Raw genomic sequence first — 14,532 nt, 5'->3', positions numbered from 1 at the left:
GTCTTTTTACCATGAGTTGAAAATCTCCAGTGGAACGAAGCTGCAGGCTGTATCCTAGGAGAGCTGCAGAAAGCCAGATACCCTTCCAGAGAGGAGCCAGTAACAGGATTGCTGCTGCAGAGAAGAACATAGCAGGAGCTGCCACAAAGTATGGTTGACTGGAGAAGCACTTCGGGTGGATCGGCAAGCAGGTAGGTCCAGGTGGCCACTCAGTTTCCAGGGAACATTTTGACAGGCCAACATTTTGGATTTTGGCTATCTGGTCACCTTTAGCACAACTTCCACGGGTCCAGGACAGGAACAGAGCCATTTGGAGAGTCAGGACTCACTCAGGCTGGGTCTAGGAATGGATCCAAGATGGTTAGAGCTTTTCTGGTCCCTGAGGATCAGATCAGGAGGCCAGCCACCTAGCCTTTTGAGTCATTCTGAAAAGTCCTGGGTTCAGCAGTATAACAGGGCTCAAATGGCAGTCCTCTGAGGGTCTAAGGCAGGCTTCGGGTAGAAAAGCAGTGTTTGCAAATGCATCACAGAAGGCTTTTGAAGTGCACAGTAGGCCATAGCATCAGGCAGTCCTTTGAGAGTCCTTCTGCAGGTCCAGAAAGTGAACTAAAGAGTGGGACTTAGGGTCCTATTCTTATACTGAGTGGCTTTATTGCAGTAGGAGAAGTTTCTAGAGAATTTTCTTTGAAGGGTTTAAAGCTTTCTTCTTTCCTACCCTAGCTCTTGACTGTCTGCATGAACATTGCAGGGGTCAAAAGTCCTTTTTTGTGTAAAGACAAGGCACAGATTCAAGTTGCAAGTGGGCTGGGCCAAGCTCCTTCCCCCATGTATGTAAAGTTTAACTGTTTCCAATCAAAGGTTAGTACTTATTAAACGTAATAAGGTAACACAATGTTATTACATGGGATAGGCAGGCCTCATAGTAGTGAAACATAAATGAGGGAGGTTTTCACTACCAGGACATATACAACAAAAGTACATCTCCAACCTTTTAATTACAATAATCCCTGCCCTATGGGCTAACTAGGTCCAAGCTTTTAATTACAATGAACTCTACCCTATGGGACACCTAAGACCTAGCTTAGGGCTGACCTATATAACATAAATGGAGAGTTTAACGATTGGCAAAGGACTTATTTATATTGCAAAGTCGAATTGGCAGTTTAAAACTGCAGGCAGGGTGCAATTGCAGTCCTGGGATACGTTTGAAGAGGCTATATAAATGGGTAGCACAATAAGTGCTGCAACCCCCACTAGTAACATTTAATTTACAGGCCCTAGGTATATAGTATGCCATTTTATTAGGGACTTATATGTAAATTAAGTTTGCTATTTAGGTATAAGCCTATTTTGCAATTTTTTAGGGAGTGAGCACAAGCACAGTTAAAGTGCACAGGGTTGTAAGGCCAACAAAAATTAATTCCAGCAAAAAAAGCACAGTAAAGGCAAACAATTTGGGGGAAGACTACCCTAAAGCTCACAGATCTAACAGACCCTAAAAGGATTAACAAAAAAACTAATGGCACCACTCAGGGTGACCCTAAATTCTGTAGCAAAAGAATAACAGAAGAGAGACAGTTTAATCACATAACACTGTCCCTCTTGTCTCTCCGCTGGCTCCCATTCAAAGCAAGAATCCAGCCTAAAATAGTGTGGATGACATACTAATCCCTCCACCAAGAATAATATGGGTAAATGGCACGAAAAAATCACAGTCTCTGGAGGCAGCCGCTCTCCAAGGAGCACCAGCTCCCTCTGGCTGGACCCTCCAGGACAAAAAAAAAAATTGAAAACCTACTTCAGCACTTTCACCAGAACTGCCACAAGTATGATTCAATCTAATCCATTGTCCTGCACCTTCAGAAAATAGGGCAAAAGCAGTCTACTCAACAGATTCCTGACATAAAGATCTGGACCTGGGAGACTACAGTACCGTACAACACCCATGGTTCTTGCATCTAGATACAGTTAGCACCAGTCTTGTTCCATCAAGATGTCAGGAGAACAAACAATGAAAGTAAATTTTTGTGTTTATGCTACGATCACTTGAGGCTTATTTACAGGATTCATGTAAGGGGTTATGGCCGCTCTATATATGTGTTTATGCTGTTGTCAGTTTATAATTATTAATATGTTTTTCACATAATGAGTATGGTCTCCTTTAATACAGCACTTTGATTCTTGTGGGTCATGTCCGCACTTTATAAAACTATCAAATAAATAAATAATGAATATGTTTGTGAATTATAGGACTCTCCGTATTGGTATGCCATCTACAAAACAAATCATAGCGTCAATGGATATTATCCTGCATTATTACTTTCCCAGAAAAGCCTAAAAGAGATTCACAGTATAGGCCTATAGCCCATTATGCGAAAATTAGGCAGCTACATCTGCATTATGGGGAAAGTACCCATCTCAGATATTTCAAGAGCAGTGATTGGATCATAGAGTTGCTAAACAACCTGTTCTTATTCTGACAGCATAGGTGATACCTACCTGGGTTATAAAGATCTATGTTACTTCTGTGCTTAGCTTGAAGCTTCTTTTCCTCTCTATGCCTTTGGAACCCACTCTTCAGGCAGAGTGTTGCTTAGTGTGCTACTCGTTTCTACTTTTTATGTATAGCAGAGAAAATCCATTGTAGAGAAAGGAAGATAATATTTGTCTGAAATTTTAGCTCTTTGTCCTTCTTATTCTGCCTTACTCCATATATAACTTTCTGTTGCCCGTTGGTCCAAGAGGCAGCAATTAAAAAACATAACATTTGGTGTCCCAATTCTTCCATACTATTTCCCTAACAAACGGACCGTCTCACTGCACCTCGCTTCATGATGAAAACTGGCAACTTCTGCACTTCTTGTTGCTTGCTCAAATTCGTACACCATGCTTACCAGTGAAGGCTCTTCCGCTATGGCGGAGGAGTGTAGCCCCCCTTCTCCCGCCAGCAGCAGAAGATGCAAACCTTTTACAAAGAAAGGATAATAACCTATGTTTATTATCCTTTTGTTGTGAGACAGGCGGGCAGTGGGGGTAAAGAACAGTCAGGGGAGTACATTAAGGAGTCCAGCCTGGTTTGTAGTGTGTACCACATGTACTTACCCTTTATACCAGGTCCAGTTATCCCTTCTTGGTGAAATGTAGTCAGTGTCTATAAGCCAGGCTGTCTAGAGGTAGCTGTAGGCAGAGCAGCCAAGGCTGAACTAGGAGACATGCAAAGCTCTTGCAATACCACTGTAGTCACACAATACTTACACACATGAACGACAATACTCAGTGTTACAAAAATAAAGGTACTTTGTTTTAGTTACACAATGCCAAAAATACTTTGTAGGCTATACTCCTTTAGGGGATAAGTAAATCACACAATATGTACACTAGTAACCAGAAACATGTAAGTACACAGTAGGAAAACAGTGCAAATATTGAAAAACACAATAGGTTGCAATGGGCCTAGGAGGAACACAAACCATACACTAAAATAGTGGAATGAGAAAGTTGGTTTCCCACGTGGCAAGTGTAGTGTGTAGAGGGGCACCGGAAGTGTACGAAAACACCAAAGGTAAGTAACATACCCCATCCCATAGCCCACGAAAGCAGGAGTAAAACACAACAAGTTTCCTAAAACACACTAGAAGTCATGATAGAAGATAATGCAAGAACCAGAAGAGACTGCAAGACACCAACAATAGATTCCTGGACCTGAAGACCTGTGGAAGAAGGGGACCAATTCCAAGAATCTCTGAACAGTCTAGGGAGAACAAGAGCCCCTGCTAGCCTGGGTGAAGGTGCAAAAGAAGAACCACTAGTGAGAAGAAAAAGTCAGTATTGCACCAAAGAAGACAGATGTGAGTTCCTGGTTGGTGCAGAAGATGTCCCACACTGGATGGATGAATGCAGTCTGGTTTCCTTCACTGGATTCCACCAACAAACCTTGGCACATGCAAGGCTTGAAGGTTAGCGTAAAATGGTGCTGCCCGTGACCAGGAGAGACCTGGTGGCATCTACCCAGGAGGGGGAGGCAGAGGGGGCTCTCAGCAACTTGGAGAGCACTAAGAAGACCAGGCAGCGCACACAGGAGTCCTACTGCACGGGGACAAAAGAGGTGCAAATGGAGGCCCATGCAGCATGACACAGCGATTCCCATGCCGGAGTGAACCACTCCGGAAGCTGTGCGTCACAGAATAGAGTGCTGGGGGCCTAAGCTGTGATGTGCACCAAGAACTTCTTCGAAGGTCCCACACAAGCCTTGGCAACTGGAAGTCACATGGTGCACAGGGGTTCTGTCTTGCCTGGGGAGGCAAGCTCTTTCCTCCACCAAAGTTGAACAGCTGGACATTGGGGACTGTTGAAGTCACTTTAGACCACCACCCTTTATGCCGAATCCACGCCTGTCATCTAGAGAGGCAACCCGAGCCACCAGTTGTCGCTGAAGAGAGGTGCCTGCTGAAGCAGAGCAGTGACTCCCTCACTTCACTGGAGATTCCTTTGATGCTTCTGGTGCAGGCCGAAGACTGGCAGTCCTCGGAGGATGCACGACCTGGAAACTGTTGCAGTTGCTGGCAGGAGCTGAAGATACAATGTTACAGAAGTCATCTTAACTTCTTTGTTGCAGTTTTGTAGAGTTCCTGGAGCAGTCAGCTGTTGATCTGTTGGTAGAAGAGGAAGTAAAGGATGCAGAGGATTCCTGCTAGAGTCTTACAATTTGAATCTGAAGAAACACACAGAGTAGAGACCCTAAATCGCCAAGAGGGGGATTGGTCACCTAACCAGGTAAGCACCTATCAAGAGGGGTCTCTGACTTCACCTGCTGGCACTGGTCACTCAGATGCTCCCAGAGTTCCCTGACCATCCTGAAAACAAGACAGCTGAACTCAGGGACACTGTGGAGTAGCTCTGGGCACCACCCCTGGGGTGGTGATGGACAGGGGAGTGGTCACTCCCCTTTCCTTTGTCCAGTTTCATGCCAGAGCAGGAATTGGGGGTCCCTGAACTGGTGTAGACTGGATTATTCAAGGTGGGCACCATCTGTGCCCTTCAAAGCATTTCCAGAGGCCCAGGGAGGATACCCCTCCCATGCCTGTAACACTTATTTCTAAAGGGAGAGGGTGCAACACCCCTCTCCTAAAGGAAATGCAGTGTTCTGCCATCCTGGGATTGAGCTGCTCAAGCCCCAGGAGGGCAGAAGCCTGCCTGTGAGGTGGCAGTAGCTGGGGCTGCAGTGGAAACCTCAGAGGGCTGGAACGGCAGTACTGGTGGGCTATGTTGGAGCCCCCAGAGTGCATGGGATTGTGCAACCAATACTGGAATCAGTACTGGGGCACAATTCCCAGTTGTTATACACCTTACATGGCCATATTCGGAGTTACCACTGTGAAGCTATATATATAGGTATTGTCCTATCTGTATAATGCATACTTATAATGGTGTCCCTGCACTCGCGAAGTCCAGGAAATTAGGCCTGGTCAACATGGGGGCACATCTGCTAGTGCAGGGGTGCCCTCACACACAGATACTAAGCACCTAGCCTTCAGGGTCGGAAGGTTAGACATATAGGTGACTTATACGGGACCTGGTGCAGTGAAAATGGCTGTGAAAAAGTGCATGCACTATTTCACCCAGGCTATAATGGCAGTCCTGAAGAAGTCTTCGTATGGTCTCCTTATGGGTGGCAAAAGAAATGCTGCAGCCCATAGGGATTCCCTGGAACCCCAATGCCCTGGTTACCTATGTACCATATACTAGGGACTTATATGGGGTGTCCAGTATGCGAATTTGGAGTGAAATACAGGGTAACTAGTATGTAGTGACAAATTTAGGAACAGAGTGAGCATGAACACTGGAGTTCTGATTTGCAGGACTCCAGTGACAATTGAGAAGACAGTGAAACACACTGACAAGTAGGCCGTAAGCCATAAGCACTGGGGTCCTGGCTAGCAGGATCCCACTGACACAGTCAAAAACACACTGACATCAGGCAGAAATTGGGGGTAACATGCCAAAAAGAGAGTACTTTTCTACAGTGCACAGAGCACTCCTTTCAGTCCTCATGTATGCTTGGCCAGCTATCTTGGGCCAGTCAAACACACATACGCACAGGGCTCTCTCCAGCCCGGCATTGTGTTACCAGGATGGAGAGAGCATGCAGAGGGTCCCAGTCTGTCTCGGAGGGGCCTGACTGGGCACTCCCAGACAATCCTAATGCTGACCTGAGCAGTGTCAGGATCGGCCGCAGGACAGGCTGGGAGGATGTGCCTGCAGCACAGAAAAGAGCAGAGCAGCAGCAGTGCAGAGCGGAGGTAAGTTTTTATTTATTTATATATTTTAATTTATTAATATCCCCTCCCCGTACCTCCATTGAACCGCGGCAGGTGCTTACAGTGTATTAAATATCACATCGTGCCTTTAGGCACATTCTCTTTTAAAAGAGGTGAAAGCATGGTTTTCAGCTAAATGTATTTTGTTTTAGGTTTTTTTTGGCTGATGAGGAGCATTAAAATAAAAAAAAAGTAAAAAATGTTGTCCCTTAAAACCATGTTGAATTATCTTTAATTCATCTTTTATTAGAAAAGTTTTCTTTAACAAAGTATTCCTGGGAAACATTATTATTGATAACACTGTCACTTAAAATCTTAGTTCCAGTTCAAAATGGAAGTTCACAGAACGCTTAATTCAAATAAGGATGTATGCCCTGTAAAAATACATAAGATCAAAACGAATTTGGGGGTTGGGCAGATTTTAAGGACATAACAATTATGCTCAATATGTATAGTTCATTTAGAGTTCTATGATTTTGGGTGCTAACTAGACAAATAATTGTATATTAATAGTTGCATGCGATGTTTTATCTATGTATATCAAAGCATGTTTTCTAAAGCTTAACGCTACTTAATTATGCCTTATTATTGCAAAACATTTTGTCTGAGAGCAACAAAGTCTGCATCGAGCAGTCCCATTGCCAATGTAGTACTCGGTATTTTTGCTAAGTATACTAAAGTGCTACAATTTGGGAGCTGCAGAGAAATCACTATTAAAAATAAAGCTATTCGATAACGCAAAATGAGAATATCCTAATCAAACAAAATTGTTCTGTTGAAAACCTTTTGTAAATTCTGCTTCGCCATGAATAATTTTATGGAAAACGTAGATAGATTTGCTTAGAAATGCTGGACTGCAATTCAAAGGACTTAAAATGGCAGTGAATTCTACGTATTAACTATATTTTAATATTACAACGAATCAAACAAGTCCGATTTTTTTTCCTATATTGCATATAGTAGTAGAAATTAGAACACAAAACAAAAGAACTACATTGTATGCAATAAAAGACACAGGGGCATATTTATACTCTGTTCGCTCCGGATTTGCGTCATTTTTTTTTACGCAAATCTGACGCAAAACTAACTCCATATTTATACTTTGGCGTTAGACCCGTCTAGCGCCAAAGATCTTGGAGTTTGCATCATTTTTTAGCGTGGACACCTACCTTGCGTTAATGATATGCAAGGTAGGCGTTCCCTTCTAAAAAATGACTCCGAGGCATGTGCGCCGTATTTATACTCCCGGGCAAAAATGACGCCCGGGAGTGGGCGGGTAAAAAAAAATGACGACCAGCCGCTTTTGCGTCATTTCTTAACGCCTGGTCAGGGCAGGCGTTAAGGGACCTGTGGGCTCGGAAGGAGCCCAGAGGTGCCCTCCCATGCCCCCAGGGACACCCCCTGCCACCCTTGCCCACCCCAGGAGGATGCCCAAGGATGGAGGGACCCATCCCAGGGAACTTAAGGTAAGTTCAGGTAAGTATTTTTTTTAAAAAAAAATTGTGGCATAGGGGGGCCTGATTTGTGCCCCCCCTACATGCCACTATGCCCAATGACCATGCCCAGGGGACATATGTCCCCTGGGCATGGCCATTGGGCAAGGGGGCATGACTTCTGTCTTTGCTAAGACAGGAGTCATGTCAATGGAGGGTGGGAGTAAAAAAAAAATGGCGCAAATCGGGTTGAGGAGATTTTTTGCCTCAGACCGACTTGCCCCATTTTTTGACGCCTAAGCTCCATTTTCCCCTACGCAGGCGCTGCCTGGTGTGGGTCATTTTTTTTAACGCACACCAGTCAGCTCCGCCGGCTAACGTCATTCCATAAATAAGGCGCCCGCATGGCGCTTTGGAATGGCGTTAGACGGCGTCAAAAAGTATAAATATGGCCCTCAGTTTATTGCTCCTGTACCTTAGTGCCCTTGTCGTTTTTGCAGTTATTGCTCATCAATGCTTTATTTACAAAATGAAAAAAAGTTTAGGGGCGCTGTGTATTTCTTAAGCTTCTACCTCTGTTGCTGCCCACTGCCTAGTCTTGGTTCCACTTCAGGGGCCGTATCATGATGGGTTCTGTGGGTGCAGCACAGAAGAGGGCCTGTTTTATGCACCTGCAGTGCGTCAAGTGGATGTGTTTACCCGGTATTTCCATGAGATAATGGATTATTTTCAGACAGCACAGCTCGGAAACAGTCTCAGTTCAGTTCAACAACTTTATTGCATCACTTGACCATAAAAGCACAAAAAAACAGGAATAAAAAGACTTAATAATACAATACAACCACAAAACAACCATGCTGTATTCAAAGTTATAATAACTTGCACCCACTAAAAAGACATAAAAAGCCTCAAATACATTTTTAATTAAAAGCATTTACCTTTCATAAGAATGTAAACAGTGTGACAACACAAACATCACTTTAAGATGCATATTTCCTTCTCAGTTTTAATCATTGCATGATGTAGTTTAAAACTGAACAACAAATCAGTGGGGACTCAAGATGCTGTAGGAAGACCAAGCCCTCCTGATGGTTATTAAAATGTCTTCCTTTAAGAATGGGGTGACGAAACCATAACCTTAAAGAATACAAAGTGCAAAAAAGCATAACGTGCTTAGTTGACTGCTGCGATCTACCATCGCAAGCGCAGCAGGGTAACTTTAGAAGCCAGGTGCTTGAAACGGAAAAGGCCACTTGTTCCACCAGAGCCATATCAAATAAAATCTAAACTCTGGGTCCTTTATCCATGTTAGGTAGTCACAGAAGTGACAACGGTACATGAGATTGGATCATCACCGAATCCAGCGCATTCATGAGCATAGCTTCCTCTCTAAAAGCCACATACTTTTCCCTTACCAGGTTTTTTTAATTTGGGAGGCTCTTGTCTGGCTCGTAAGCAATCAGGCCCAGGCTACACAGAGTACTTTTAATATGCTTGAGCCAGGGAACAGCTAACACATTGTTTAACAATACTTCTAGTAAGACCTAGTTCTTCAGACCAACCCTATCTTCCAAGAAGTCTGTGCCATGTTCATTGTGAGCAAAAAACCTTGGGATGGCCTTTGAGGTCCATAATAATCTAATTAGGAATTTAATTTCTGCCTCTTATAGGGACTTGGGTATTATGTGTCCCCAGACTCCTGCTCCATATGTGCCTGCACTAGGAGCTTTGTTTTTGTATTGCACAATAATTTCTGCTAAATGCTTGTGTCCTAACTTCGTAGGGGAAACAGCACTAATAACGCAGTCAGTGTAACAACATGCACTGACCACAATGTCGTTACCACGCATATGCATTTACTGCACATGCGTTTACCATGCATATGCTTGGTAAGGGTAGAGAGACCAGTCTGGCAGAAGGAAGGAAGCAAGCAAGAAGGAGCAGCGACCAGAGGAGAGAGTTAAGTGGGGCCTGGGTTGGGGAGGAAGGGTTGTAGTAGTTTTTAGAACAAGGAAGGGGATTGGGGTAGGGTTAAGGGTAGGGCAGGGTAGCTTTTAGGGTGGGGTGGTTTTTTTGGGTAGTTTTTAGGACAGGACGTGGTACGCATTAGGACAGGGTATGTTTGACTATTTAGGGTAAAGGCCGGGGTTGGTGTAGTTTTTAGGAAAGGGTGTGGTAGGTTTTAGGACAGGGTAGGTTTTATGGTTTAGAGCAGCAGTTGGGTAGTTTTTGGGACAGAACGGGGTAGGTTTTAGGACAGGGCAAGGGTAGGTTTTAGGGTTTAGGGTGAAGGTGGGGGTCGGGGTAGTTTTTAGGACAGGGTGGGGTAGGTTTTAGACTCAGGGTGGGGAAGGGGGATGGGGAAGTTTTTAGGACAGGGTTGGGTATGTTTTAGGACAGGGTAGGTTTTAGGGTTTAGAGTTTGGTTGGGTAGTTTTTAGGACAGAGCAGGGTAAGTTTTAGGACAGGGCAGGATAGGTTTTAGGGTTTATGGTGGGACAAGGGTTGGGGTAGTTTTTAGGACAGGACAGTGTAGGTTTGAGGATTAAGAGCTGGGGTCGGGTAGTTTTTAGGACAGGACATGGGAGGTTTTGGGACAGGGCAAGGTAGCTTTTAGGTTTTAGGGTGAAGGAAGGGGATTGGAGTAGTTTTTAGGACAGGGTGAGGTAGTTTTAGGGTTCAGAACGGGGGCTTGGCAAATGTTTAGTAAAGGGTGGGGTAGTTTTTAGGACAGGGTAGGTTTTAGGGCTTAGGGCGGGGGTGGCGGGGACTGGGTAGTTTTCAGGACAGGGCGGGGTAGGTTTAGGACAGGGTAGCTTTTAGGGTTTAGGTCAGGGGTTAGGGTAGTTTTACGACAGGGTAGGGTAGGTTTTAAGACAGGGAAGGTTTTAGGATTTAGGGCATGGGGTTGGGATAGTTTTTAGGACAGGGTGGGGTAGGTGTTAGGTTTTGGGGCAAGGGTGGGAGTAGTTTTTTGAGCAGGGAAGGGTAGTTTTTAGGCAAGGGTGAGTTTGTGTTTTAGGGTGGGGGTCAGGATAGTTTTTAGGACAGGTGGGGTCTTTTTTAGGCCAGGGTATGTTTTAGAGTTTAGGGCAGGGTGGGGGTGTAAAGGTTCAGACAGGATTTAGGACAGGGCAGGTTTAGGGGGCAGGGTGGAGAAGAATTTACAATGCATGTCACTTTACCAAACATGCTTTCACAACTAAATTTGTTGTAAAGGCATGCTTGGTAAAGGCATGCATTGTAAAGACGAGATTGTTGTAAAGACCACATTGTAAAGGCATGCGTTGTAAACTAATTCATTCTTTCATCATACATCCCTTCCTAGCGAATCTAAAAATTGACTTACAGGAAGCCTCCATCTCCTGCCTTCTTTGTGTCATTAATTGTTTTGGTCCCTCTGGATATTCTCTCCCCCAGCATAATACCTAAGTAGTTAAAATCTCTTGCATTTAAAATCTCCGTTCCCTCGATTACATTTTTTTTATGTGCGGTTGCTTCTTGGTCCACAAACCATAACATAACTTTCTTATAATTCACCATAAGCTTTAGCTCCTGCATAGAGTGACTGAAATAATTTGAGAGAGACTGTAACCCTTTTGCTGTAGGGAAATCAAAACAGTGTTGTCCACATATAAAAGTACTGGAATGGCGTGAGAACCTATTTTAGGGACATCACACGTAAAAGATAATCAAAAGGAAGTCTCCAGAGCATTATCAGAAGAAAAAAATAAAGAGGTAGCTAAAATACAGCCCTGTCTTACACCTTCTTGGTCAATAATGAGTGGAATGTAGTCCCCTTGGTGGGCACAGCAGACCCTCGTCTGAGTGTCTTGGTATAGGCTTTGTAGAATGAGTAACAGTGCACGGTCAACCCCCACTAAACCCAAGATATCCAACAGAATATCTCTGTCCACTAGGTCAAATACACAGGAGAGGTTCATAGGTGCCATGAGTATGGCTCCTCTCCTGGCCTTGACGTATTTACCCAGGATCAGAGATAGAGTAAGTGCTTGCTCAGCCGTACCTAAGCCCGGACGGAACCCATATTGGGCATCAGAAAAAAAAGAGTTATCTGCTGTCCTACTTTTTAATCTTGCTAAGATAACCCTACCAAAGATTTTACCAAAGGCACCTAACTATGAAATAGGCCTATAATTTTAGGGGGAATTTCTTTCTCTTTTTTGAAAGATCTAGATTAGTATGAATTCCCCCCAAGTCTCAATGGGTCCCTCCTGTACAACTGCTTGTAAAACATTTGTAACCAGGGAGCTCAGAAATCAATATTGTATTTGAGATTAGGATTGCCTTCTGGACTTTAGTTACTGTGATCACCTCCATACATTTTCAAAGTTCTAGGGGTGATAGAGAAGATGCCTTAATGGTTGTAGCCTTGTATGCTTTTGTGGGTGCAGAGACATTACGTGGCCTCCCTAATAGCGCAGTCCCTCCTTTACTTATTGTTATTCGTCTTTCTTGCGCATTCATTATTATACAGTCTGGCATCATGCGGCTGCCTATTTATGATTACTGGAAGTTTCTGCGCCTTACTACATCGGTCTCGATACCAAGAAGAGATAATTTACGGCCGCTCAGACTGTGTGGTTCCTCATTAGGTATGCTGGTTTTTCCTACGCATTTGCTATTTTAAACACCCTCTGCATGTTTCACTTTTTCATGGTACATTAGGGATGAGCTCTTCCCGGCCTTTTTTTCACTTTAATTGGCTCTTGATACCACCTTATCCTAATTAATGGATATTCTCTTACCTTATACTGAGTGCTTTCAGTTATTGCTCATTACCTCACCCCTTTTTGTGTTTCAGACTTATCATGGTCCTTGAAAGTTTTTCGACCAACACTTCACCATACTCCTAGAATCACTTGGAGTTTTGCAATTTTATAACAAATAAGGACAGTGATTAACGTCTAATTTGGAAGTTTTTTCGCTTAACTTCAAAGTATCATTCACTCAATCTACGCATTATAGGTATGCCCAATACTTTTACTTCATCTTTTAATCTCGATTTATGATATCTGTTTTCATCACCATCTTTTCAGTTGTGCTTTGGGGCTTTATCAGCACCAATAATCTGTGACTTGCTTCGCACCTTTCTACTTGAGGCACAGTATCACTGCTTGTTGCATGCAAACAGCACCGTACACACTTTAATAACACTGTGTTGTGAGTAGACAAGTGCTAATAGTTTTAGTTTACATGTATATAGTGGGGGGCTCACATTGTTTTATTCACCTCATGTATTACCTTTTGGCCTTTGGGTTTTTGGATATGTCACAACTCCACTATTAGACGGAACACCATCCGTTAGGCAGTTGGAAACATATGACTGATATATCTCATTTATGCAACATTATGTTCACAGCCTTGAGAAAGTCACTTCTGAACAACCACGCTGTTGATGTTTGTGAACACAAGAACTGTCTTGGCTTGATGACATCTTTCTCAGCTACCTGTTTGCTGGGGACACGTTTGGTTGACCGTTTATCATGGTGGAATAAAAGATACCATTTTGAATCTTCGATGTGCTGTGGTTCTTCTTCTCCTATCTAATCAACTGTGGACTTTCTTGGTCTCACAGCTATCACACTCTGTGGCTGCGTGTAGAACCGCTTGTGCACTCTTTCAAACATTATTTGGAATTTGATGATCAAATACTTTGGATCCAACCTTTAGCATGTATTTCGGAAGTGCGCACCATTCATACACAGCCACAATCTGTTTTCCTTGTTAATGTCTTATAGGTGTTTGAGCATTCATGGTTAAATCAGGAATGCACATGAGACTTCTCAGGGTTTTTGGATGTTAGTGCTATAGTGACTGAGTTACAAATCTCACTAAAACTACCACATACATCTATTGGGTCTGCAACATCCAATAAACAGCATAAAATCTGAACCTGATTATTCCCATTGAGGCCCCTAAATACATCATCAGGGTCAATGTGTGACCATTTCCTACATAGAACTTTGTTTAGTGCATATATTAGTGGGTATGGAATTAATGAGTTGGGAAGCTGGCAGTGGCAATGCATGACTGACAGCAAGGGGAATATGATCACTAAATGGGGAGGAGACAACCTAAGTCCTCATACAAGAGGATGTGGTCAATTGTGATACCTTTCCCTTTCCCACAAAAGTCAGAACTACTATACAGTGATCATTAATGAGCTAGGATTCAACTTGTTAATGATTCCCCATATGCAGAATGCTGAAAATGGCCCAAATTCGCCCCCTCTTGTCTATAATCCAGCAAGCCTGTGACCCACTATGCAGACATTTAACAATATTAAAGTCGCTTGCCGAGATAATGGAAACATTTGCGGGTTCACTATCCATTACATTTGTAATGATGCATTCTAGATCTTCAATGATTCCTATTGGTTGCATTTGAAAAAACATTACAATAAAAATGAATTAGTATGATATTACATACCCTAGGCGTGGACAACTTTAAAACTTGGTAATAAGGGTTGAAGCTTAGCATATTCACATTGAGAGACTTTAGGGAGGTTGATATCAGGACAAATATACCACCTTTTCCCCTCCCTACATTTGACTAAATGGTGGGGGAACTGAAAGAGCAGAAATCATCTAACTCCACACACTTTGGATCATATATCCATGTTTCTTGGAAAAAGGTAACATCAAATTTACTAATAAAGAATAACCAGTCCTTTTTATTTAGTTTTGAATTCAGGTCTGCTTTGTTCCAGGAAAGGAGCTGTAGAGCCTGATGATGGTTTGCAGCTAGTTCCTTTGGTA

This window comes from Pleurodeles waltl, chromosome 11, assembly GCF_031143425.1.
Source record: "Pleurodeles waltl isolate 20211129_DDA chromosome 11, aPleWal1.hap1.20221129, whole genome shotgun sequence".
Taxonomy (NCBI): Eukaryota; Metazoa; Chordata; class Amphibia; order Caudata; family Salamandridae; genus Pleurodeles; species Pleurodeles waltl.
The sequence above is the reverse complement of the archived record's forward strand: the minus strand, read 5'-3'. Positions refer to the sequence as shown.